This window comes from Pipistrellus kuhlii, unplaced genomic scaffold, assembly GCF_014108245.1.
Source record: "Pipistrellus kuhlii isolate mPipKuh1 unplaced genomic scaffold, mPipKuh1.p scaffold_m20_p_13, whole genome shotgun sequence".
Classification (NCBI taxonomy): Eukaryota; Metazoa; Chordata; class Mammalia; order Chiroptera; family Vespertilionidae; genus Pipistrellus; species Pipistrellus kuhlii.
Window position 1 is genome coordinate 4,167,073 of NW_023425438.1, and position 25,810 is coordinate 4,192,882.

The 25,810-nt window shown below is 55.3% G+C and overlaps 1 long non-coding RNA gene across 1 annotated transcript in view; it reads right to left on the reverse strand.

Annotated features, from left to right (window-relative positions):
- Positions 1–220: 220 nt before the first annotated feature.
- Positions 221–25,810, reverse strand: part of LOC123652202 — a 46,772-nt gene continuing 21,182 nt past the window's right edge. The window contains exons 2-3 of the long non-coding RNA XR_006741373.1: positions 679–1,558; positions 221–474 (exon numbers count right to left, since the gene is read on the reverse strand). This is a non-coding gene — a long non-coding RNA (uncharacterized LOC123652202). The remainder of the gene's footprint in view (positions 475–678; positions 1,559–25,810) is intronic.

Genomic DNA, 25,810 nt, shown 5'->3' on the forward strand with positions numbered 1-25,810 from the left:
CAGGAGAGGAAACTCGGCCTGGGTTGGACAGGGAAACCCCGTGCTCTGCCAAATCTAAAAACAAAAGGGGGGGAGGGGGGAGTGGGTGTTGCAGATTCATGATGAACATATGGTAGTAGTTAGCAGCGTGCTGTCATTTGCCAAGTCATTCCAGAACCCTCCAGCCCTCCCTCCTTTCCCCCACGCTCCTACTTCCCCCTTCCCCCCTCACTCTGGGCTGGCTTGATCCCCTACTTCCCCATCTCATCCTGACCACCACGCCCACCCCTTCATCACGCGTGTTCACGGAAGTAAACAGAACCCCAGCCCCCACAGCCACTCACATTGCAAAGCTTTGTTATTTGGTTTTGTTGGACTTTCTTTGGGGAGGTGGGGGGAACGAATGTTTTTAATAGATTTTCTTTCTTCTTTCCCCTTCTTTCCAGAAAATCAGCATTTCCTGGCTCAGGGTGCTGTGGAGAATCCAACCTAAATCTCAATAAAATCAAAGGGAAAAGTTAAAAAATAAAAAAAATAAAAGAAGAAGAAGAATTTGTTCCCCTGGTCAACTGTCTTTTAAAATGTAAGTTTGGTCCCCCCCCCCCCATGTAAATTATAACTAAAATCTCATTTCCTTCCTGAATTCCTTTAAGAGGTGGAAGCACATTTTTGTCATGTTTGAGAAAAGCAGGTGCATACCTTCCCAATCTCGCATCACGTGTGTTGGGCACCACATTTCAAAAGACAAATATGTCACCATGTAGAATGGAGACAAATGCTCCTCCAGGGGAAATGGAAGCCAGTTTGCTTGCAGCCCATGGCACAAACTCAGGGCTCCCTGAGCTGTCCCCCAGCTGTGACACAAACCCACCGCATGGCCAGCATCCGACTGGGACCCTCCGTATCACCCTCTTGGGACTCAAGCGGCAAGAAGACTCGGCACAGCAGTGAGCGCCTGCTGCCTGCCGGCCGTGCTGGGATGAAGTCCTTGTCTGTGGTCCGGGAGTCACGAGTCTTATGTCCGCACCCGTGACACTGCAGCAGGCCACGTCCCCGGGTGACAAGTAAGATTGTTATTGGTGCCGCTACAGTTCCTGACACGCACAGAGCCTTGTACCCCGCAGCAGACGCTGCCCCATCCTCTCAAGCGAAGCAGGGTGTGTGTGTGTGTGTGTGTGTGTGTGTGTGTGTGTGTGTAAGTTGCTCAGCAGAGTTGCTGCAGCGTTTGCAACGCTGGGACCCACTGAGCTGGACACAGGCTGCTCCTGGGCTGCTCCCCGCCTCCAGGGCTTTCCACATCCCCGGTGGTTCTCAGTTCTTCTCGCAAAGGGGGCGGCCCAGGGGAAGACAGCTGAGGTCGGTGGTGGGGTCACTCAGCTACAAGCGGCAGAGCCTGCTCGGCTGAGGTCTCCTGTCTCGAGTGGAAGTGTTTCTTCCACGTATTTGGGTGACCGCAGCGAAGGAGATGCCTGTGGAGGGAGCCAGGTGCCCAGCCGGCGGAAATCCGAAGATGTTTCTGGTCCCCACGGGTCTTCAGGAAAGGCACACGAAACGGAACGAAAAGGGCAAATTTCTTGTTCTTGATCCAGGGAAAATTATATATCAGAGAGAGAGAGAGAGAGAGAGAGAGAGAGAGAGAGAGAGAGAGAGAGAAACATCAATAATGAGAGGGAGCCATTGATTGGCTGACTCTTCCCACTGGGGATCCAGCCAGCAACCCCGCCACGTGCCTTGCCTGAGAATCGAACTGTGACCTCCTGGTTCACCGGTCAAGGTTCAACCACTGAGCCATACCAGCCAGCCCGGGGCAAATACTATCTGAGGCGTTTGGTAATACCTACCCAGTGACCCTCTAGAACAGTGTTTTTCAACCTTTTTTGGGCAAAGGCACACTTGTTTCATGAAAAAAATCACGAGGCACACCACCATTAGAAAATGTTAAAAAATTTAACTCTGTGCCTATATTGACTATATATAAAGTAATTCTCTTGAATAGGAATCAAATAAACACAAAGAAAGTATTTTATAATTACTTTATTATGAAATATTAAGTAAACAAAATAGTGAAAAATTATAAAATTCTTGTCTTGTCTGCACCTACGGCACACCAGGCAACATCTCGCGGCACACTAGTGTGCCGCGGAACAGCGGTTGAAAAACGCTGCTCTAGAAAACGTTGCCTTGGTTGACCCTACGTATCCATGGTTACAGTTTTCAGTCTAGTAAGTGGAAACTATTCCTTAACCAACTCAACTGGTATGGAGGACAGAGGGAGGTGAGTCCTGTGCTCTCGGAGCTCCCAGTCTGGTGGGGGATGGCGGTGGGGGGGAGGGTGATGTGTCCCCAAACACCAGGGAAACACAACCCGTAACTAATCCAGCTGCCGGAGGGGCCTCCCGGAGGAGCTGACGTCCGAGGACCGAGCGGGGTCTAGATCACGTTGTCAGGTGGAAAGGGAGCAGAGTCTCAGCTTCCCGTAGGCCGGTGCCGAGGTGTAGGGTTCCCCTGGCCGTTCTGGAGCCTGGCCACCCTCGCCTCTGCCAGGGACCCAGATTTGACCCCCGTGCTGCTCTGGTCTTATCTGGGAGGTGGCAGTGGTGGTGCTGGTTGTAAAGGTGGTCCCCTATGTCCTCAGGGTCCGGGTGGGGGTCTGTTAGAACAGTTGTGAGGGTTTTTTTTAAATTGATTTTAAATATATATACATATTATTGATTTTTTACAGAGAAGAAGGGAGAGGAATAAAGAGTCAAAAACATCAATGAGAGAGAAACATTGATCAGCTGCCTCCTGCACACACACACACACATACACACACACACACACACACACCCATTGGGGATGTGCCCACAACCAAGGTACATGCCCTTGACTGGAATTGAACCTGGGACCTTTCAGTCTGAAGGCTGGCGCTCTACCCACTGAGCCAAACCGGTTTTGGCTGATTCTTTTTATTGATTAAGTTATTACATATGTGTCCATATCCCTTTATTGTCCCCCCAACCCCACTCCTGTACATGCCCTCACCCCCCTGCTGTCTGTGTCCATTGGTTATGCTTATATTCATGCATACAAGTCTTTTGATTTCTCCCCATCCTCTCCACCCTTCCCTCTGAGGTTTAGTTGTGAGGGTTTTTGTCGAAGCATCCAGGGACCATGGTTTCAGAATGAACGTGAAGGCGACCACTGTGTGCAGGCAGGCAAGCCCAGACAGAGACGGCGACTTCCAAATCTCCTCAGATCTCCAGACTCCTACACCCCACCCGGCGGGAAGCGGGGATTGAGGACTGCAGCGGGGGCATCAGCACTGCCAGCAGCTGAGGCCGATCCCTTCGCCTGAGCTTCCCCAGAGACATCCTACAGGCCTGGAAGCCAGGGTGGAGGGTGGGGGGAGCTCTCTGAGGCTGTCTTCCCAGCCAGGACTCAGAAAGGTTTAACGGAAAAGAATGAGAGAAACGGACCAGGGTTGAGGTGTGGGCAGAGTTCAAGGAAGTCAAAACCCCTGGAGCCAGCATCGGAAGCGTCTGGAGGGACCGGGGGAGGGGCCTGCCCGCCTGTGTTGACGGAAAGGGGCCACATGAGCTCAGGGGAGGCCTGCATGGTGGCCTTGTGAACTCAGAGACCGGAAGCAACCACAAAGAATGGCTGAAATGCAAACCCGTTTGAAAGAGCTGCTTACAGTGGGTAGTCCTGTCCTAGGCCAGGATCTCCCCCGACAAAGATCTACTTGGATCTTTACCGAGCTGTTGTCTCTTGGCATCTAAGATCACATACCTGCGGCATGTCAGGGTAACGTGTAACTTCCCTCCTTCCAGACCCCGCAGGGCACAACCCCCCAGGGCCACAGACCACCAATCCCCTCCTCATGATTGTCACCATGTTAGTCGTTGACTGTTAACTACCTGCACCCACCCACGTAAGAGAAGCATGTGTCTGTCATTCTACCTTTTCTCCAATCCCCAAGGATCTCCCCCGCCTTGCTTTCTCCCACCTCCCTAATCTAGCTCCAAGGGATTTCCTGTTACCTCCTACGGCTCCTCCTTTGATGGTCATTTAGAAAAGTGTGTGAAGAACCACCATCCTCCAGAGCAGGGGTCCTCAAACTTTTTAAAGTGGGGGCCAGATCACGGTCCCTCAGAGAGCTGGAGGGCCGGACTATATGAACTACTAATTCCTACTGTAGCACCTCGGCTGCGCTCACTGCCCAAAAAACCTGGCGGGCCGGATCAGACTCCTCTGCAGGCCGCATGTGGCCCGCCGGCCGTAGTTTGAAGACGCCTGCTCCAGAGCATTCTTCCCATATGTTGAGATTCTGCTTCTCGGCGATTGTTGACAGTTTGGCTCAAATAAACTCACAAAAAAATTTTATAGGTTTGAATGTGGTGGGGTTTTTTTGTTTGTTTGTTTGTTTTTACATTAACACCTGCAAAGAGGGAGGGAGAGAGAGAGGGAGGGAGAGGGAGAGAGAGAGAGAGAGAGAGAGAGAGAGAGAGAGAGAGAGAGAGAGAGAGAAGAAATGGGGTGAACACCTAGCTCTTACCCTCTTCCTGCCCGGCCCATTGGCCAAACCCAAGTGGGAGCCAGAGAGCATGGCACTCGGGTCACACAATCCGTGTCTGCCAGCCTTCCAGGACAGGTCAGGGCAGAGAACAGAGAAGGGTGGAAATGGGACCTAAAGGGAGAGAATGGGGGCCGTAGGAGGAGAAGCCACGCTCAGGGAGAGAGCTCACAAATCGGTGGGGGATACAGACTCCACGGGATCCCCACGGTCCTCCCTAAAATAGGCCGGGAGGCTGTGCTGTGCGGGGTCCTTCCGCCCGTGAAAAAGGATGCCACGTATCTCTCAAGGGTCCTGCCCGGCACCTAAGTGGGTCCCGGGTTTCAGCTGAGGTCAGCAGGCGCCCCCAGGGCTGCAGCAGGCCTGCAGCCGCACACAGGGGTCCTGGTCCTCAGAGCCGACGCCACCTGAGGTCACCCCCCGGGGCCAGGTCCCCTGGCCTCACCCGTGGCCAGAGAGAGACAGCTGCGTGGTCACAACAACCGCGGAGGGAGACCTCGGAGGCCTCCAGGCCGTGCGTCACGTACTCCGCCCTGCACGTCAGCCACAGACGTGTCCTCAAGTCACTCTCGGTTCCCCCGGCGACCTGCGGGCTCTGCCGTCCTGGCCGGTATGGAAGCACCTTCTCCGTTTGCCACGAGGCCTGCCGTGGGGCCCGCCCTAGATCTATTTCTCAGCCCCATCTTGCAGAGAGCTCAGCTCTGTAAATGTTGCATGGGGTAGATCAAATCTTCCCAGCAAGCCGCCCTCCCCTGAGCAATGTGAGCCACCTGCTCAGGGTGTTTATCTGATGCATTCCTGTCCCTCAGCCCTCCAGGCAAGGCCCAGGAGCCAGCTGTCTCAACTCTCCTCCCCTCCCCCTCCCCCCGCTTCCCTGCAGAGTGACCTCTTGGCCCCGGTTAGGGTGGCTCTGTGGTTTGTGTTCCCCGGCAGAGGGGTGGGCAAGATGCCTCTGATCCTCCCTGGTGTCCACGGGTGTACCTCCGGCCTGGCCTGGCCTGGCTCCGAGCGTGGGTTTCAGTGAGGTGGCCGTGTGGGGAGCCCCGGAGGTCTGCCCGGAGGGGGTCTGTGTCTGTGTGGCCGGGCCGTTGCTAATATGTTTGTTTTGAAAAGCCCAGGTGAGGTCTGTGCTGGGTGGTCTGGGACAGAGCCGAGCCCACACCCAGCCCGACGTCAAAACAGGAGCCGTCTGGGCCCAGGGTCCTCAGACGCCCCGTTGTATCCCGGGGGTCCGGGTGTGTGAGCTGTGTTCCGGGCTTCCTCAATGGACCGGTTCAGCCCCACCCCTCCCGCCATCCACCTCAAAGCCCCAGGCCGCGGGTCCCAGGCATCCAGGAGTGGTCAGTGGCCGTGGCCCAGGAGGAACCAGCCAAAGCCAGCCTGGTCCTGCCAGGCGGTAGCCCTGGGAAGAGATCTCGGCTCTCCTAAAGAATTGGGTGTGTGCCAGGGACTGCGGGAGGGCCTGGCGCCCTTGCCCCAGAAATGCCCTGACCCAGGCTTACCTCCCAGTAACCACGTCATCGGCAGATAAAGCTTGTACTTAACGCATCAGCCAAGTTGGGTCACGTGCACAGGAAAGATAGAGGCACGGGTGGCCGAGCACATCATCAGCATGATCGTGGCCACTGTGCTGTTTTCTTTACGAGAGGCTCTGGGGCCTTGAACGTCCAGATCTGGCCCCAGAAGCCCACCCTGCTCAGAAGGCCGACCCGCAGCAGCTCGCTCTGTCTGCCCGTCTTGTGGCCAGTGGCCCGTGGCCCGTGGCCTGTGTCAGAGGCCGCTGAGCTCAGGCCCCGTGACATTTCTGAGCTCTGCCCTCCGCAGGCCCCGGGCCCGGACTGAGAGGACAAGTGGGTACGACCTGTTCCCGGCCTCCAGGGCTCCCAGCCTCAGGGGGAGGCCGACACATACAATCAAGGAAAATCACAGTAATCACTGCTTTTGGGAATGCGTCCTCTGTGCCAACATTCTGACGCAGAGCATGCCTGTTCCTCCTGACTCCCCGAGACACCATCTCCCAGGACGGGTGGGGAAGCCGAGGCTCAGCGCGGTCAGGGCCACCCCGCCAACACGTGGTGGAGCCGGTCCAGGGTATGGCTCCCGGCCTCCCTGCCCCTGCACCCCATGCCACCACAGCGCTTTGGGCATCAGGGGGGGTCCCCTCCTCCCAGCCCCCAGACCAGTGCGGGAGGCTGTCCGCTCAGCTGCCGTTCTCAGGCCCCGGACGACGTGGGCCCGGCCCCGTGCGGGTCGCCTGTGCCTCCTGAGTCATGCGAAGGGCTCCCTCAGGGCCTCCATGCACCTGGAAAAGGGGGTGCACGCTGGCAGACCGGGGTGGAACGTGGAAGGCGTGAGTGGGGGCCAGAAACGGCAGGAAATGAGGGACCCCGCCAAGAGGTCCCCCCGGGGGGGGGGGGTTCGTGAAGGGCCCCTTACAGCGTGTGGGCAGGACGAGGGGGATTAAAACGGGGCCGCTAGATGGAGCCCATATAAACGCAGAGATGACCCGATACACTTACATTTCGTGTAAAGCACTAAATCATTGTTAGCGATAACATGTGGGGCATGCGCCAAACACTATTCGCAGTTTATCTGGCATGCACATCTAGCCCAGCACCCTCTCATTTTTTTCTGGCAACACGGAGCTGAGGGCAGCAGGCAGGAGAGAGAGGGTGGGGGTGGGGGCGGCCCCCTCCCCAGGACCTGGTGGAGCTGGAGTTTCCACAGGCAGAGACATGCAGCCGGCCAGCGCCAGAGTTCGACAAGACAGGGGAGCAAAGTGAGGGGGGCAGCAAACACCCCATCTCATTCTCTCCCTGCCTCGGACCTCCTGCGGTACCTCCCTTTGGCAAAGGAGACCCCTGTGCCATCCTCCGGGGGTCCTTGGCACAGAGCAGGGCAGAGAAGGGACCCCGGAAGAGTATCGGAAAGATCCCACACCGCCCGCATACAGATTTCTATCCACCCCTCGCTGCATCCTCCGCTTTTGCCATCGATTTTACTCCTACCTCCCTCTAGGGCACATGTGTCAAACACAAGGCCCGCGGGCCAAATCCGTCCCGCCAGGCCTTGCAATGTGGCCCGCACCGCGCTGTCATCACTGCACTCCGCTGCGTTTCCATCACAATGACAGTTTATGACTGTTCAGTAAACCATTCGGCCCGCGATTTAGGCTGGATTTTAGATTTTGGCCCCTTCTCTGATTGAGTTCGACACCCCTACTCTAGGGCCTGCAGTGGCTCCCACCGCCTCTAGCATTCAGGGCGTCTCCCTTCTCACCCTCTTAAGCACAGCCCTGCTCCGAGCAGGCCGGACTCTAGGGAGAACAATGACTTCCTTGAGGCTCAACCCAGCCCTGGGGCCTTTGCTTGTGCTGGGCCCCTGGGCAGCCCTGGAATGCGGAGCTGGAAAAAAGACCGAGGGGGGGGGGGGGGGATCTACGAGCCTGACAGGAAACGGCAGGCTTGGCAACAGGAGAGGACACATGTCAAGCTACCACTGCCCCAGCCAGCCCACCCTCCCTGGCCTCTGAGGGCCCCCCCAGGCCTGCCCAGACCACGCTCAGATGCGGCTGCGGCTCACCCCTCTCCGCGCTGTCCGAACCCATGTCCTCTCCCCGGCCAGAGCCCACGGCTCCTTTCCTAAGCTTTCCTGGGAACGTCAACCCAGTGATTTCCTTTCCCAATGGCATCCTTTGATTGCAGTTCAACAATTTAATCACAGTCATTGAGTAGCGAAAAGGCCTGCCTAATTGGGAGCTTGCGGTGTAATGAGGAAAACACACTCTGAGACACACAAGCTTCGCAATCAGACAGCCTGGGTCTGTGTACATCTCTTTCCCCCAAAGAAAATGCTTGTTGTGTTTACTCTGGTGCAAGAAATCCTACTGCAAGGAGGGGCCCAGAGGGGTGGGGACCCCGAGTCCCATCCAGGCAGAGGGAGGGGACTTTCTGAGGGGCGTCATCCCCTTTGCTTTCTGCGCCACTTCCCCAGGGGCTGGTAGTGTCTGAGCAGGATGGGTTTTCCGTGAAGAGTTTAATTTTTCAATTAAAATCAAGATGATCAGACATTTTTTTGTATGTTTTTTTCTTACAAGGGCTTACTGGTTCAAATGGCTGCTGGTGCTTTTCCCGTGGAGGAAAGCATCCTCTCTCACCTTTGCTGTTCTTCACTGGGTCCTGGGATGCCTCTCAAGGAGTCCTTCAAACCACAGGGCCTGCCGCAGCTGCCTCCGCCTCCTCCCTGCGCTCATCTCCACTCAGGCCGCGGCCCTCGCCAGGCAGGCCAGCGCGGGGAGGGCTCCCTGTGCCACACACCACACACAGCCCTGCTGGTACAGCGCAGTTGGGTGGGGCATCGTCCCGTACACAGAAAGGTGTCGGGTTCGATTCCCGGTCAGGGCACATACCCTGATTGCAGGCCCCACCGCCGGTTTGGGGTGCTGATGGGAGGAACACTGGCCAATGTTTCTCTCACATCCCTGTTTCTCTGTCTGTCTATCTCTTTCTCTCTGTGTTTCCCTCTCTCCCCATTCCATGGTCTCTAAAATCAATAAGCAAGCTCTCGGGTGAGGGTTTAAAAAAATAAAATGCACACACACACACACACACACACACACACACACACACACACCAGCTATGGATTTATGCTTGTTGATGGTGGAGCTTCTATAATATATTTGCTTTTTAGAAGCAGTCCTTTTCGTTCAAAACAATTATTTGTTAGCATGTGTGTGTTTATAGATTATCCCTGAAAGAAAAGACTTGAAAAAGAAATCACAGATTGTCTGGTGCAATAAGTCCCTTATTTCCTCAGGAACAAACAAGGCAGTGTAGTCCTCTGCCATCTGTTCTCCATGCTTCCAGAAGCTTCCTTCCCCTTCCTTCTGTACCCTCTCCTCCCCGCCTTCCCCCCCCCACACACACACATTGCCAGCCGCTTTGGTGCTTTCCCCTCGCCAGCCTCTGCTCTGGTCCAGCCACCCTCTTGGGCACAGCCGTCTCCCGAGCTAACGGTCCTCCCTCACAAGCAGGCCCTGAGGGCCATATAGACATAAAGCTCCATGGACTCATTTCTTTTTCTTTTTTTTAGAAAAAAAAATTATAATGTAAATTGTTTCTTTTTCAAAAAAAAATCACTTTTATTATTATCAACTATGATGTACTGTACATAATTATGTTGCTATATTTTTTATTTTATTTTTCAATATTATTTTGTATTCATTTTGGGCATATAGCGTAGTGGTTAGACAATCCTATTTTACAGAGTGTCCCCCTGATATTTCCAGTGCCCCGGCACCATACAGTTATTACAACATCACTGACTCTCCCTAGGCTGTACTTCACATCCCCTGACCATTTTGTAGCTACCAATTTACACTTCCTCACTCTTCACCTTTCCCACCCACTCCCCTCCCCACTGGCAACCATCAGTCTGTGTCTGTGAGTCTGTTTGAATTTTGTTAGTTTATTTTGTTCCTTAGATTCCACATAGAAGTGAAATGATACTGTATTTGTCTTTCTCTGTCTGACTGAGTTCACTGAGCATAACACCCCGTAGGTCCACCTGTGTTATCGCAAATGGTAAGATTTCATTCTTTTCCACTGACTCATATTCTTAATCCTTCCAACTCAACTTTAATCTACCTCAAGCATGAGCGCTCTCTCTCTCTCTCTCTCTCTCTCTCTCTCTCTCTCTCTCTCACACACACACACACACACACACACACACACACATACGCTAGGACTGTGTGGAAACTTCAGGAGCTTCCTGCTGTCATCAGTCACTTGCTCATGCCTTTATTTTTTCTAATATATATTTTTATTTATTTCAGAGAGGAAAGTAGAGGGTGAGGGAGACAGAAATCTCAATGATGAGGGAGAATCATTGACGGGCTGTTTCCTGCAAGCTCCTTACTGGGGATGGAGCCCACAACCCGGGCATGTGCCCTGACCAGGAATCGAACCATGCCCTCTTGGTTCATAGGTCAATGCTCAGCCACTGAGCCATGCCGGCTGGGCTTGTTCATGGTTTTTATTACGTAGGCAGCCTGGCAGGGCCCCGCAAGCCAGGCGGCTCTGAGCTTTCTGCATTCCCAGGGCAGGAATTCCAGCAATGCTGGGAGCTCAGGGCCTTGGGTCCAGGAGGCCCAGGAGCACCTTGGGGCTGGCCTTTTGCTCACACAGGCCTCACTAATTTTCCTCCAGCTGGAGTGGGGAGAAAAATATCTTCATTGCTAGCTCAGAGGCGCCCCCTGCAGGACATCAGCACAACCTCTTCGATGAACTTGGGCTGTTATTAGAGACTGGTCGGGCCTGCTTTGCAAAATTCTCTCAGTGAAGGACATAGCTCAGAGGAGCAGAAAATGCTGGGGGAATACATAGTAATATCTCAGTGAATCATCATCCCTCCGCCTTTTCTATGAAAGCTGACTCGTGTTGCACCAAATTACCTAGTAATGAGGGTGAGAATCTGGAGGCTTAGACTGAGGTGGGGTGTTGGGGTTGGCCAGGAGATGGAGGGACCTCAGGGGGAGCCTCTTGTCAGTGCAGCAAGAAGAGGAGGGGCAGGAGGACATTGCAGTCAGTGACCCTCCCAGTCCTGGGCTTCAGAGCTCCCAGGTCACCCCACGTTCACATATGTCTGGCCCCGATGCCAGGAGCTGAGGCGGAATAAGACCAGCGGGGGCCAGATGCAGTGTGCTGGGCCCTGTAGGAGGGATTGACAAGGATCACAGGCTCTCAGGATCCTACAGCCCAGTGGGCAGGGAGCCCCACACACTGATTTATAGGCTGGGATGGCAGAATGGCTGACGTATGGATAAGGACATCTGACTATCTGATTCCTGTTTGGGGCAGGTAGGGGGCCGGGTGGAGCCTATGGTAAGGTGACCAGATGTCCTGCTTTTAGTGGGACTTTTTCAAAACGCCGAGGGACGTCTGGTCACCTTAGCCTCTGGGATCTTAGACAGCCTCTCGGGTGAGGTTGGGGTTAAGCTGCCTTTGGTTAGGGAGCTGGCAGGAGGTAGACAGGGAAATGCACTCTGCACAGAGATGCCGGCTTCTGGACAGGAGATGTCACGAAGGCAGGGACATCGCAGGGTAAGGTGGAGGGCAGTGGGAAATAAGCTTAGAAAAACAGCCGGCGGCCAAATCACAAAGAACACGGAATGCCTGTCAGTGTTAACTTCCGATGGAGTTTTCATCAGGTTTACACACTCCTGGTTTAAAGGCCCTTGCCCCAGTCCCGGCTCTTACCTCGTTCACCCCAAGCTCTCAGCGGGATCTCTCTCTGAACGTTACAAGGCTATTCCTACTATTTGATTTTCCAATGTTGAATATCATTCATTGAATTCCCACTACGGAGCATGCGGCTTTCACTCCTCCCCACTACACGTCAACACGGCTCCTGTCCCTTCCCAAACAGGTACGTTACCCTCTCAGTCAGGGCATTAGTTTGCATTGACATGATTGCTATTTCAGTGACACCCGCAGCTGAACAACAGTGTGCACTATGGGGACATCTTTCTTGCTTACTGTTGGACTTTTCCTGGAATTCGTCTTTGTGTGCCTGGTTGACCGGTTTGATTTGTTTAGGTTTCTGACGTACTTATCTCTAACCAAACCTCCAAGTGTTTGTCAAGTATGCAAATCTCCTTTCGAGGTGCTCAGAGACCTGAGCTTCCTACCCTGTCTCCCCGAAAATAAGACAGTGTCTTATATTAATTTTTTTCTCCCAAAGTTGTGCTAGGTCTTATTTTCAGGGGATGTCTGATCTTTCCATGCACTAGGTCTTATTTTCAGAGGATGTCTTATTTTCAAGGAAACATGGTACCAGTTTGGCCTTCCCCGGAGTCCCTCCTGAACCCTGCTCCCACCTGGAGCTCTGCCCTGGAGGCCTGAGCCCACGCCCCGGACCTCCCTTCTCCTCTCTCCTGGTTTAGCGCTCCCTCGCCTTCCTCGTTCTTGTTTTGCCTCCATATATACACATTTTTATTTTTTCAGAGAGGAAGGGAGAGGGAGAAAGAGATGGAAACACCACTGACCAGAGAATCATTGATCAGCTGCCTCCTGCATGCCCCCTACTGGGGATCGAGCCTGCAACCCAGGTATGTGCCCTTGACTGCAATCGAACCCGGGACCCTTCAGTCCGAAGGCAGACGCTCTATCCACTGAGCCAAATCGGCTAGGGCTGCCTCCATACGTTTTGGAGCACCTCCCTCAGTAGCATCCCTAGAAAAGGTGCATTGGAGGCAAATTTTTGACACTTGGCTGTCTGGAAAAATCTTTCTCCCCCCCCCCCCCAATTACAGTTGACATTCAATATGACATTAGTTTCAGATGTACAGCATAGTGGTTAGGAAATGTCTTTGTTGTATCCTTGCAATAGATGTTTAGGTTTTTGTTGTTGTTGTTTTTAATGTGGAGAAAACTGCTATTTATATTAGTAATCTGTGAAGCTGGCTTGACAAGAAATCTGCCACTTGACAAGGGCGCCCTCCTGTGGCATTGAAGTGCAATGCCAACATGGTCTCGCTGCTGGAATGACCCCTGTGCAACACATACCCCCACCAAACTCTTTCTGTACCCCTGGGGGTACGCATACCACACTTTGGGAAACACTGGCCTAGAGCGTCCAAACTGAACCCGGTTCCATGAACACTGAGCACCTGCGATGGCCAGAAGTGTGCTCTGAGAAACACCAGGCCGCCGGGGCAGCAGCCAGCTTCTGGGGGGAGAGGCTTCCAGCCTTCGGCCCGGGCTGCTCCTGAACGCCTGCGCACAGTGGGGCTGCGAACGCCTGCGCACAGTGGGGCACAGCCCCTTTCTCCTCTAACACAAGAAGCCGAGAAAGGTTTCTTGGTTCTCCCTCAGCCAACCCTTGCCACCCCAAAGCACTGCTCGAAGCGCCCTGCCTAAAGGCTCTGCCTTCTGCTCGCCCCCTGAACTCCACCAGGACTTCATGACTCTCGCTGTCCACGTGGTAGGCAGTGGCCGGCAGCGCTTCCCCCCTCAGAGAACTCTCTAGTGATGGGGACCTCAGACAAATGGGAGCGCCCCCAAAGGGGACATGTGAGGGCAGGAGGTTTGGGATACAGTCATAGCCACTCTTACCCCCAGGTCTGGCCCGTGGCAGTGTCCACTGAGACCTCCGGGAAGGTGTCTTCAGTCCCTGGCGTCTAAATCTGCTTGATGCTTCTGGTCATCGCAGATGCTCAATGTTCATGGAACCGGGTTCAGTTTGGACGCTCTAGGCTAGGGGTGTCGAACTCAATCAGAGAAGGGGCCAAAATCTAAAATCCAGCCTAAATCGCAGGCCGAATGGTTTACTGAACAGTCATAAACTGTCATTGTGATGGAAACTCAGCGAAGTGCAGTGATGACAGCGTGGTGGGGGCCACATTGCAAGGCCTGGCGGGACGGATTTGGCCCGCGGGCCTTGTGTTTGACACATGTGCTCTAGGCCAGTGTTTCCCAAAGTGTGGTATGCGTACTCCCAGGGGTACGGGAAGAGTTTGGTGGGGGTATGCGTTGCACCGTAGTTTGGTGGGGATATGCACTGCACCGTGCTTAGCTGCGCCTAATTCTACATTCTCATGAGTACGAGGGGTACTCAGCATTACGAAAATTATAGAAGGGGTACACATATGTCAAAAGTAGTCAGCAAACTATGGCTCGTGAGCCACATACGGCTCTTTGGCCCCTTGAGTGTGGCTCTTCCACAAAATATCTGTGCGATTAAAATGTACAGTGCTATTGAAACTTCGTGGCCCATGCGCAGAAGTTGGCTCTCAAAAAAAAAGTTTCAATCATTGCACTGTTGATATTTGGCTCTATTGACTAATGAGTTTCCCAACCACTGCTCCAGACTACACTTTTTCAATCTTTAAAACCCAGGGTTGGACTAGAATTCTCAGGGCCCTCCTCGCTCTACGGCACATGTGTCAAACACAAGGCCCTCGGGCCAAATCCGTCCCTCCAGGCCTTGCAATGTGGCCCGCACCGCGCTGTCATCACTGCACTCCGCTGTGTTTCCATCACAATGACAGTTTATGACTGTTCAGTAAACCATTCGGCCCGCGATTTAGGCTGGATTTTAGATTTTGGCCCCTTCTCTGATTGAGTTCGACACCCCTGCTACGGTCTCATAGCTGCATGCATGTCCCTGGGCTGGAAGACGGCTTGTAAATGCGAGTGAAATCCCGTCTGTGCGTGTCTGTCTCCCTGCGCTGAGGGAGTTACTGAGCGCAGTGACCCAGAGCCTGTTTGGTCTCCGGATTCGGCACGGGGGACATCACAGGAGCCGAGCCCTGCCCATCTGCGGACAGTTTTGTAGGTTTCTTGTTGTTGTTGTTTTTTGAATGAGCAACGAAAAGAGACCTTGAGCTCCAAAGACAGCCATTGAAAAAATAAAATCAGGTTTCAGATTTATAACCAGGGCAATGGCTCACGTGACCATATTCTTAATTCAGCAGTTTTCAAGATGGTCTGAGGCCTGTTGGGGGTCCCCAAGACCCTCTCCGGGAGCCCCGAGGTTAAAACAAAGGCCCCTTGCCGAAACCGGTTTGGCTCAGTGGTAGAGCGTCAGACTGCGGACTGAAAGATCCGAGGTTCTATTCCGGTCAAGGGCATGTATTAATACATTGGTTGCGGGCACATCCCCAGTGGGGGGTGTGCAGGAGGCAGCTGGTCGATGTTTTTCTCTCATCGACATTTCTAGCTCTCTGTCTCTCTCCCTTCCTCTCTGTAAAAATCAATAAAATATATTTTAAAAATATATATATATATATATATATATATATATATATATATATATATATATATTTTTAAAAAACAAACAAACACAAAGGCCCCTTGCTGGTTCCTCTAGCCTCTGACTGTGGACAAGCACCCCCCAGACTCCTTTCCTCGACTCCTGGCCTTCTGCTCCGCTGGAGAAGCCAGCGTGTGGTCCTCACCGAGGTCACCGGACCCTCCCCAGGCACCTCCTGGGGCTCTGCTGGCATTTCCGCAGACACCTGTGCATGGCGGCCAGAACGGTGTCCCCACCTGGGACACAGCTCCCAGGGCGCCGGGGCCTCCTGCGTCCGCTTTCAATGCGTGGGGGTTGGCAGCAGAGGTTCCAGAAGAGAGGCCGCGTTTAAAACTTAAACGGTGTAGTCAGTGATGTGCCCAGGCAGACCCGCCCCGCCTGTCACCAGATGCCTCCAGGAGCTGGGCTGCCGCTGTCCTTTCTTTTGAGAAACAACATCTCCAGAAAAAGACACAATGGGAGGGCTCCCTGACGCCATCCTGCCCTGGCCCCTCCGACCTTTGCCCTCATTCGTGATCTCTCCGCAGGAAGGCTCTTATGCCCTGGGGTCTTCCTGGGACTCTGATGTCTGTCCTTCCCCCTCCCCCTACCTCCTCCCCTAAACTTTCCCTCCCCCCCTCACATACACACACACACACACACACACACACACACACACTTCTCTCCTGCCCCCACCTCTATTTAGTATTATTGGCCACTCTGGGCCCATTCTGTCATTTGACCCAAGTTTGCCGCCCCCCAACCCCACCCACCTGCAGCAGAAGTGAAGCTTGACTCTCAGGTGACGCTTCACGTGAAGGTGAAGGTGAAGGTGAAGGTGAAGGTGAAGGTGAAGGTGAAGGTGGAGGTGGAGGTGGAGGTGGAGGTGGAGGTGGAGGTGGAGGTGGAGGTGGAGGTGCAGGTGCAGGTGGAGGTGCAGGTGAAGTCTGTGGGTGGAGAGGTCGGTGCAGCCAGCCGAGCTGCGGATGGGCAGGGAGGTGGGGGGCTTGCAGTTCCTGCTCCGGCCGCATGGTGGGGCACCGGGCTCCGCACCCACGGCTGACTCTCACCTTCCCATCTGCCCTGAGCCTCCTGGGGAAGATGTCTTGGGAAAGCTGGGGAGCGGGTGATTGGGGCGGGGGTGAGGGTGATGGTGGGGTGGGGATGGGGGTGGGGACGGGGATCCTGGGGAGGCAGGGGTTGGTCCTCCCTGGCAGGGACCCAGTGAGGGACATGTGGGTGCCCAGAGGCAGCGGCCCCTCCTGGAACACAGGACTGGCTGCACATTTCCAAATGTGAGAATCGCCATTGGCGATCCCCCACACCCCTCACCCCTACCCCCGCACCATCTCAGGCCTGAAAGCTGCCATGATCCTGTGCTTTGCCTCCTCAGTTGGCATGCGCCCTAGCAGTGCCCCTGAGCGCCTGGCAGGTGCTGGGCACATGGCACTCAGAGTGCTCACCAGGTGCAAGCCAGGGAGGGGAGGCGGGGCACGGCTGGAGGGGGCAGGGCCTGGGCTGAGGCCATGAGTGACAATAAACACCCCTTGCAGAAGGAAAAGAAACAGTTCTAGGCTTTTTTTTAAAAATTAACTAGCCGAAACCGGTTTGGCTCAGTGGATAGAACGTCGGCCTTCGGACTGAGGGGTCCCAGGTTCGATTCCGGTCAAGGGCATGTACCTTGGTTGTGGGCACATCCCTTGTGGGGGCTGTGCAAGAGGCAGCTGATCGATGATTCTCTCTCATCGATGTTTCTAACTCTCTATCCCTCTCTCTTCCTCTCTGTAAAAGATCAATAAAATATATATATTTTTAAATTAACTAAATAAAAGAGGATCACGGAGAGGTCACCAGCTCCCCCTCCCCACCCAAGCTGTTGAAATCAGAAAGGGCCTCTGAGCAGCCAAGACCGATGTCACAACCCCACGCACTAAGGCGCGTGCACCTTCCCCTGAGCTGAGCCCTCCGTTCTGTGTACTCAGAACCCCTGCCTCCGAGAACCTTCCTGACCAATGCAGGCGACCAACCGGCTGCAAAGCCACAGCACAGCCCAGGGCCCTCACACCGCTGTGGGCCCGCCTCTGACAGCTGGGCCAGGAGGTGACAGCCGCCAGCCGCCAGCCTGGGTGAGGGAGGCTCTGATCCATAAGGGGCGGTGGTGAGGCCTGCAGAGCCAGCTCTGGAGGCACGGCCTCGGGACCCGGGACACAGGGCAGTGCCCTCAGCCCACATCACCTTACAGCTCAGGACGGACGTGGATGTTCAGCACCATTAGTCCTGAGTCGCCATGAAAGTTCAATGATGGTCACGGGCGTATCAGCCGCGAAGGAAGCATCTTATTCCTGTGAAGCATGTTTCCCTCCAAAGCACATCCAGTTCCGTTAAGGAAGCTGCCAAGGACACACCCTGTGCCAGCCAGGTAACAGGCGGCTTCTTCCGCGTCCGCTTTCCCACGAACTTTGCCCACACGCCCTGGTCTGGGAGGCGGGCACTGTGTCGGCACTCAGCGAGGCTGGCAGGGGACTCAGGAGGGTCCCAGGGCCCAAGTGGAAGGGCGAGTCCCAGTGTCAAGTGGCCTTGACGCATCCCCTCTCTCTCCCCACCTTCCGACCCCCAGCTCCACTTCCCCATGGCAGCCTCTCTGCAGGGTGACTCAGGCCCCGAGGACTCCTTCTCCCTTCCGCTCTGCAAAAAAATCAATAATATATATATTGATTTCAAAGAGGAAGGAAGAGTGGGGGAGAGAGAAAGAAATATCAATGATGAGAATCATTGATCAGCTGCCTCCTGCACACCCCATACTGCAACCCAGGCGTGTGCCCTTGACCGGGAATCGAACCGAGACCTCCTGGTTCACAGGTGGATGCTCAACCACTGAGCCACAGCAGCCAGGCAGTTTTCCCATTCGGTAGCTCGGGCTCCGGAAGCAGAGAGAAGGGGCGGGCGGAGGGCAGCGTGCCAGGCGGAGTCAGAACTGGGATGGGTGCCTGGGTGCTGTGTCTGCGTGTCTGCGTGCCCCCAGGAGGGGGCGTTAGGAGCGGGGACTGGGGGAGTGACAAGGTGCGAGGGCTCTGCCATCAGGGTGGGGATAGTGCCTGTGACGCCAGCCTGTCTCTCCACCTGTAGCATCACAGCAGAAGGCGCCTTCTGTGACCCTCGCCCCACACCACACCTGCTGGCACCGCGAACATGGACTCCCGGCGCCCGGAACTGCGAGAAATACATGCTTGTTGCTCAGGAGCCTCGCTGGGTCTGGTGTGCTGTCACTTCATCCTGAACAGACCAGAACACCGGGTCTACCTGGCGTCCGAGTCACAACCTTTCCCCGCCATCACCACTGCCTGTCTCAGGAGAGAGCCTGTGGGGGCGGTGAGCAGAAACAAAAGCTCCCGTGTCCAAGTCTTGCTCTGAGAGGCAGTGTCACTCAGTGTGACAGGGTCAGCCCCCGAGGCAGAGAGTATGGGAGGCAGGAGCGCACACAGACGCCTGGGAGGCAAAGGCTGGCCATCACCATCGCTCAGGGCTGTTCCGGGGCTGTGTTGCTACGCAACCAATCATGGACCATCTTCCTGGCTTCAAACGAGAGCGGCCACTTTATCAGCGTCTCCCACAGTTCTGGGGGCCGGCTGCGCGCAGCCAGGTGGGTCTCACTCAGGGTCCTTCATGTGGCTGTGGCTGGTGCCACGGTCATCTGCAAAGCCTCCTCCCGCTTGGGCTGATGCTGGTGGTCAGCGCTTCCCCGGCTGCCGTGGGCCAGAGCGCCTGCATGAGGCCTCCCCGTGTGGCCTTGGCTTCCTCACAGCATGGCGGCTGGATCCCAAGAACAAGAGTCCCCCAAAACCGGGCGGAGGTGCAGCCCCTGTCTCTGCCCTGAGGGCTCTGGGAAGCCAAGCCAGCCAGGGCCCGGGGGAGGGCAGGAGGCAGGGCTGCCCCAATCTGCAGGGCCCAACCCCCCTGAGCCTGGGAGATGGTTCTCAGCCCAGCGGGCTCCGAGGAGGGCACCCAGGCAGCTGGCCAGGGAGCAGGGGGCGGCCTGTCTCTGGGCAAGGTGACGGTGACTCAGACACCCTCAGGACTCTGGGGATGGGGTGGGGGTGGGAGCTACCAACCAAGAGAACTGCCTCCAAAATGCCAGCTGTTCCTGCCCACATCCTCTCAGGAAACTCTCACAGCCATAATCCTGGTTTCGGAGGTGAGGAAATCAGGCTGAGGAATAACACACGGCTTTTCCTCTGGCCTCAGTCGGGAAGATCTGGAGCTGGGGTTTGAACCCAGGGCCGTCCACCACTGCGTCCCGTTGTACCAGGAAGAAGAGAGGAAGGAAAGAGGGAGTGGGCCCCACGGGCAAGACCTTGTTTGTTGGGAACCCAACCCAAGAGCTTTGTGTGAGAGTGCCCTGCCCTCACCGGGGTGCCCGAGGGCTGGGAGCCCCGGCAGGAAAGGCCGGTTTCCTGCGGCCTCCGCCTCCGGCTCTGGAGCAGCCAGGCCAGACTGAGAATTTCCGGCAGGTCAGGCCCCTGTGTGGCTGCCGCTGCCCCCAGAGCTGCCAGCCACAGAGCAGCTCCCCTCAGAGCCTCTGGCAAGGGCACCTACCCCCTGACCCCTGTACCCACACACAGAGTCACTGATGTGTCAGAACAGCAAACCTTTGGAGGAAAGAGGATGGGATTGCTGGGGACGCGGGTTTCTGCCCATCCATCACAGGCCCTATTCCAACTACACGACCATCACCGCTGAGGGTGAGGCTGGGCAAGGTGTCCCTGTGAGGAGCGCAGCCATGTCCACTGATGGGGATGCGGGAATACGGCGCCCTCATCACCTCCCCCCAAAAGACAGAGTGTGGGGAACCCTCCGAGAGGGATGAGTAACACAGGAGAAGAGGCTGGGGGGGGAGGGAGGGGGTGAGCCCTGGTTGCCCAGAAGGGCCCATCAGGGCCGCCTGGTGTCTGGCCCCACACCCACTCCCCCACGAGGGCCCAGCAGGGGCTCCCGGCCCCGTTCCCACGCTGCTCCTGCTGGCGCAGGGCCAGGCCCCGTCAGCGCTTCCCCGGCTGCCAACCCAGCGCCCAGCGCCTCGGGGTTTGGCCTGAGGGGAATCAGTCAGTTCCAATTACCTGCGGAGGGCGCAAGTCAATGGCTCTTTCTTTCCTGAAAAGCTCCAGGCTCAGGGCCGGGGCGGAGACAGGCCTGCCTCTCTTCCCATCTCTTCCCACTCAGGGAGCCTCCGGGGGCTCCCGCTGAACACGAGAGATGCCGCCACCCGCACTGGGAACTGAAGCTCAGGTCCTTGACGGTGACCCTGGTGGAGTGGGGCGCAGTGGGGGCGGGGGGCTTGATCTCCCTGGGGACCTGAACTCATTTGTTCATTCAACAGATACTCGTATGGTCACGTGGCTACCACCCGCCCGCGGCACGGTGGCTGTCATGCCACCACGACAAAGCCTGGAAAGCGGGCAGGAGCAGGGAGGGACAAGGCCTAACTCCCACCCTGCCAGTGAGGGAACTGATCCCTGAGGGATCCCCCCAGCTGGATGCTCCTTTCCCAGCCCCATCTCCCAGATGGGGGTGGGGTCATCTGCACCATCTCAGGAGGGTGGCTCCTGGCTGGCCAGCCCATCGGCTCTCAACATCCCTGGCCCTCAAGGTTTCTCTGGTCAGCAGCCTGGCAGCTGGGCCTGCCTCTACCCAGCAGGGCTCTGTCGGGGCCTCCGCAGGAGCCGGAGCCGGTGTGGGCACCCCCATAGGCAGCCCACCTGGCCTCCTTTCTCCTGGCTCCCTGCCAGACGGAGGACTGATGCCTTCAGGATGGCTCAGCAAGTTCTAGAAGACAGCGGGGGTCACCGTGCCTGTCTAGCCAGACCAGGGCTTTTGGGGGGCTCGCAGGATAAAGGGGCAGCGGGAAGACTGAGGTGCAGATGACCATGACTGGGTGGGACAGCCTGTGTGCCTTCAGGCCTGGATCCCCAGGGCAGGTCTCCCTCCAGCCTCAATCCCAACGGGAGCCCAGCTGCAAAAGGCAATGCCTTCTGGGCACGACCCCCGCCTGGCCGCCCCCTGGCCCTGCAGCCACTGCAGTGGCCATTGTGCTCAGACTGCGCTGGACCTGACGTGAGGAGCCCCCCTCCCCATGCAGGGGAGAAGCCAAGGCTTGTGTGCCTGAGGCTGCTCGGGCCTCCGAGGGGTCATGACCAGGAAGGAGGTCACGAGAAAGGGCAGCCCAGCGGGTACCCTGCATGGTGTCCAGAACTGAACCGACACCAGACCCTTCTGTCCCAGACTCAAGGCCCCTATAACCCTCTGCCCTCTCCTCCCAAGAGGAACTTTTTGAACCTGGGACCTCCTGGCTCTGCAGGGAGGAGGGGAGGCAGGGCAGGGCTGCTCTGATTGGCCAGGTGGGAGGCAAGGGTCTTCTTCCCTCCCAGGGACTGATGCTTCGATGTGCCACTCACTCATTTATTCAGGAGGAAGGTGCCCAGCTCTTTCTGTGCCAGCCGCTGTGCTCGGCGCTGGCCGGGGTGGTGAGAACGCAGTGGACGGGACCGGCCGTCTGTGCAGGGGTGGGTGACTCATGCGAGGGATGAAGGAGCCCTTTCTCCAGAGGCGAGTGGGTGCCTAATGATGCAGCAGAGCCACACATGCTCCCCAATAAAACTCCTCTGGGAAGCTCTCTGTGGCTGGGCGGGTCCCACACTTTGTTATCTTTGTGTTCCCAGGGCCACCATATGGGAATGGTTACTCTATGTCATGCTAGAGGAGGGATGTGAGGAGGGCTGGGTGAGCAGGAACAAGCGCCCCATAAAATGATGTCATCACTCTATCGCACATCCACCTCCCAGATTGTCTCTCCCCCTACCCCTAACCCTGGCCACTGAAAGGGCTGAGGTTCCCCAGTGCTGAGCATGCCAAGCAACAGCAGCCATAGGATGGACCTCTCTGCCAGGGAGGCCAACGTGAGCCGAACACTGGAGATGTGAATCCTCTTGGTCAGGCCCATGCTTTGGGTTGCCCAACGAACACGTGTCCTTCTCCATCATGCCTGCACCCATGTGGCTGGAGAGAGCCACATGCCCTACTGACTGACCTCACTCTTGAGTGGGCACCCAACACGCTATCCCCCTACACATCCCTGGCATGTTCACTCTGCCTTCTTCTCTGTCCTCTAATGCCACTGATTCTTCAGCTAATCGTTTCGTCTCACGTTACATTGAGAAAATAGAGATATTAGAAGGAATCCCTTCATTTTCCCACCACCCCAATTCCTACCTAAAGCCAACTCTACCTTGAGCTCTGGATCCTATCCCTCTGACCTTCTCAATATCTTTGCTCAAGAAATTATTTTATTATCATCCCTTCTGTATCATAATTCCCCTCTCTATTGAGATCTTTCCCAGCATGTGTAAAAGCTATAGGAGCTCCTGTCTCTTTAAAAACAAAAATCAAAATAAAAAATACATCCCCCTTGATGCCCCTTCCCCTCCAGCAGCCACTGTTCCAATTGCTTGCTTTCCACTGCAGTGAAAATTCATTAAAAAGCTCTCCACAGCTCGGCAGTATGGCTCAGTGGTTGAGTGTCAACCCAAGAAGTAGGAGGTCATGGTTTTATTCCTGATCAGGGCACATGCCCAGGTTGTGGACTCAACCCCCAATAAGGGGCATGCAGGAGGCAGCCAACCAATGATTCTCTCTCATCATTGATGTTTCTATCTCTCTCTCCCTATCTAAAATCAATAAAAATACTTTATAAAGAAAAAAAAGAAAAGTCCTCTACATGCCGCTCTCCTCCTTCACTGCCATTCTTTGCAGACCCACCGGGCTGGTCTCCCATCACCACTCTCCTCTGACACTGCTCTTGTCCAGGCCTCCAGCCATTCTGCATGCTGCAGAAGCCAGTGGTCACTTCTCTGCCCTCTTGTTGGATCTACCAGCAGCTCTGGAATGGTTGGCTATCTCCTCATTGTTCTCTCAGCTTCGGTGAAAACCACCTCCCTCCTCTCTCTGGTCTTTCTCTCTCCCCCCGCATCTCAGGCTCCTCTGTTGGTTTCAGTCAATCTCTACATATTGCCATGCATCAGGGCCTGGTCACAGGCGTCCTGCTATTCTGCAGACATTCTCTATCTAATGATGTCATCTAGGCTTTGAAACCAAACGTATGCTGATGCCTCTCCACTGAGCACAGGCTCATATCTACTTGGCATCTCTGTTTGGACATCTCACAGGCACAAAACTTTTGATTTCTGTCCCCACCCCAATCTGGTCTTTCCCATCTTGATAACTGGCACCAGCACACACTGTTTCTCAAGACTATAGTCATTCTAGATCTCCCCCTTTCTCTTTCTAGCCCATGAGCTTCTCTCCCAGTCCTGTAAACTCAACCCAAAACATCCTGACCCAACTTTACTCTCCATCTCTATCACTGCCAGCCTCACCATGACTGTTAAGAGACTCCAATCCTTCTCATGTCCCATACTACCCATTTTACCATGACAGCCAGCATGACCTCCGGAGATTTGAAATAAGATCATGTCACTTCTTTATTGTTATTTGAATAACACCTAGATGCTTTGCCATGGCCTAAAATTTCATACAAAATGGGATCGATCCTACCTGCCACTCTGAGCTCAACTCTCCCCACTCCTCCTCTAATCTTCATCCTGTTGTCACATTTGGGGAGAAGGGCCTAGTGCCACCTGAGCGGGAGCCCTTCAGTTCTTCCCTCGCTTGGAATATCCCTTCACCTGTCTCAGCTCCAACATGGCCTCAATGAGAGGTGCCCTCTGACCTCTCCAGGCCTCTCTGATCACCCAGCATCATCAAAACCACCTGTCTACTTGCTTACTGTCTCTCCCCCGATTCAGGTGGATGCTCCGTGAGAGTGGGGAACTTCCCTGCCATGTCCCCTGCCCTGGAACTAAGCTACCACATTTGTGGGTGTTCAATAAAGAGCTGGTGAATAAATGAACAAATGGAGACCAGCAGTGAGGATAGGGCAAAACAAAACCTGACGTGGTCCCAGCCCCGCCGGCTCAATTATGGAGGCCCGATGGAGACAAGTTGGCATTTCTAATGCAACCTGATAAGCACTTCCATAAATGCCAGGATGGGTGGGGTGGGCTTCCTGGGGAAGTCGTGTCCAAGTTGAGACCTATCAGATAGCAGGTGGGTGTAAGGGAAAAAGAGGATCGTGTCTCAGGCAGGGATACCTACACTTACAAAGAGCCATGGGGGAGTGAGAGCACTGTGAGGGGGGTCCGAACCAGCACCTGCAGGTCCTGCTTCCTTCCTGGGCTGCTTGGAGGGGGGACTCACATAGATCTGATCATACATTCCTTCATGTATGCCATGCTAACCCTAACCACTGGGCTCGGACAACATGCCAGGGCCTGTGCCACACACTGCAGGGGCAGACATGCAAGGCTCAGGTCCCTGTGGTGGAAGAGACAAAGCTGAGCTCTGAAGGTGAAGGAAGGGCCGGCCCGAGACCACGCCATGAGATCCCAGCCGCTGGCTGCAGAGGGCATTGCCAGATCCCTGGCCACACACGTGCCTGGGCCTCCAGGCTGAAGAGGGACACTCCCACCAGCCTGCAGGGACTTGTCTCTGAACTGGTCCCACTGCCTGCAGAACCCGTCTTGTTGCTCATGGGCTCACACCCTCATTCAGTGCACAGGTATGCACATCACCTCTGCGCTGGTCACATGCACACACCACACCTACCTTCATGACCTCATGCAGGCATGGCCGTTCACCCACATGGACCCACCCCACCCCACCCCAGGCGGTGAGCCCCGGGCACGCACGATCCACACAGGGCGCCCAACGCACTCCTGCCCTTGGGAAGCCCCTGTGCTTCTAGGACCACATGGGGTCCAGCAACACTCTCTTCCCAAAACGTTTCCAATATTACAGACAAACCGGAACACGGTCATGCCATCTGAACTGCCTAGATGTGATGGGGTGTCAAGCAGGCCTCTTGGAAGAATCTGAGCCAGGTCTCAAAGAAAGTCATGGAATTGTGAGGATGGAGAGCAAAGGGTTTTGTTTTTGTTTTGTTTTGTTTTTAAAGATACTGAGTTATACTTTGTTTTTAAAGATACTCAGATTCTTTGGGCTACAAAAACCGATAATGTGTTGATGGACTCATGGGATTGATCAGGCTTCGGGCAGTGCTGGATCCAGAGGCTGGGATGATGTTCGCGGGGCTCTGTCTCCCTCTGCAGATATTTCCCCGCTGGGTTCCACCGCCTGAGAGGCCATCCCGACCTTATCAATGAAAGGACACAGGAACTGCCTTGCCAAGAGCTCTGGGAAAAAGGCCTGAAGGATTCACATGGACCTCGTGGGAGGTCACATGCCAGTTTCTGAATGGAATTCTGAGGCCAGTCCCTACAGCCCTAGCCTCTCCCAGCCCAGTGGGATGGATTTCCTCTGGTTCTCAGAAGAAGCAGGGAGTGGATACTCAGAAGGGGTCAAACACCCCTGTCTTAA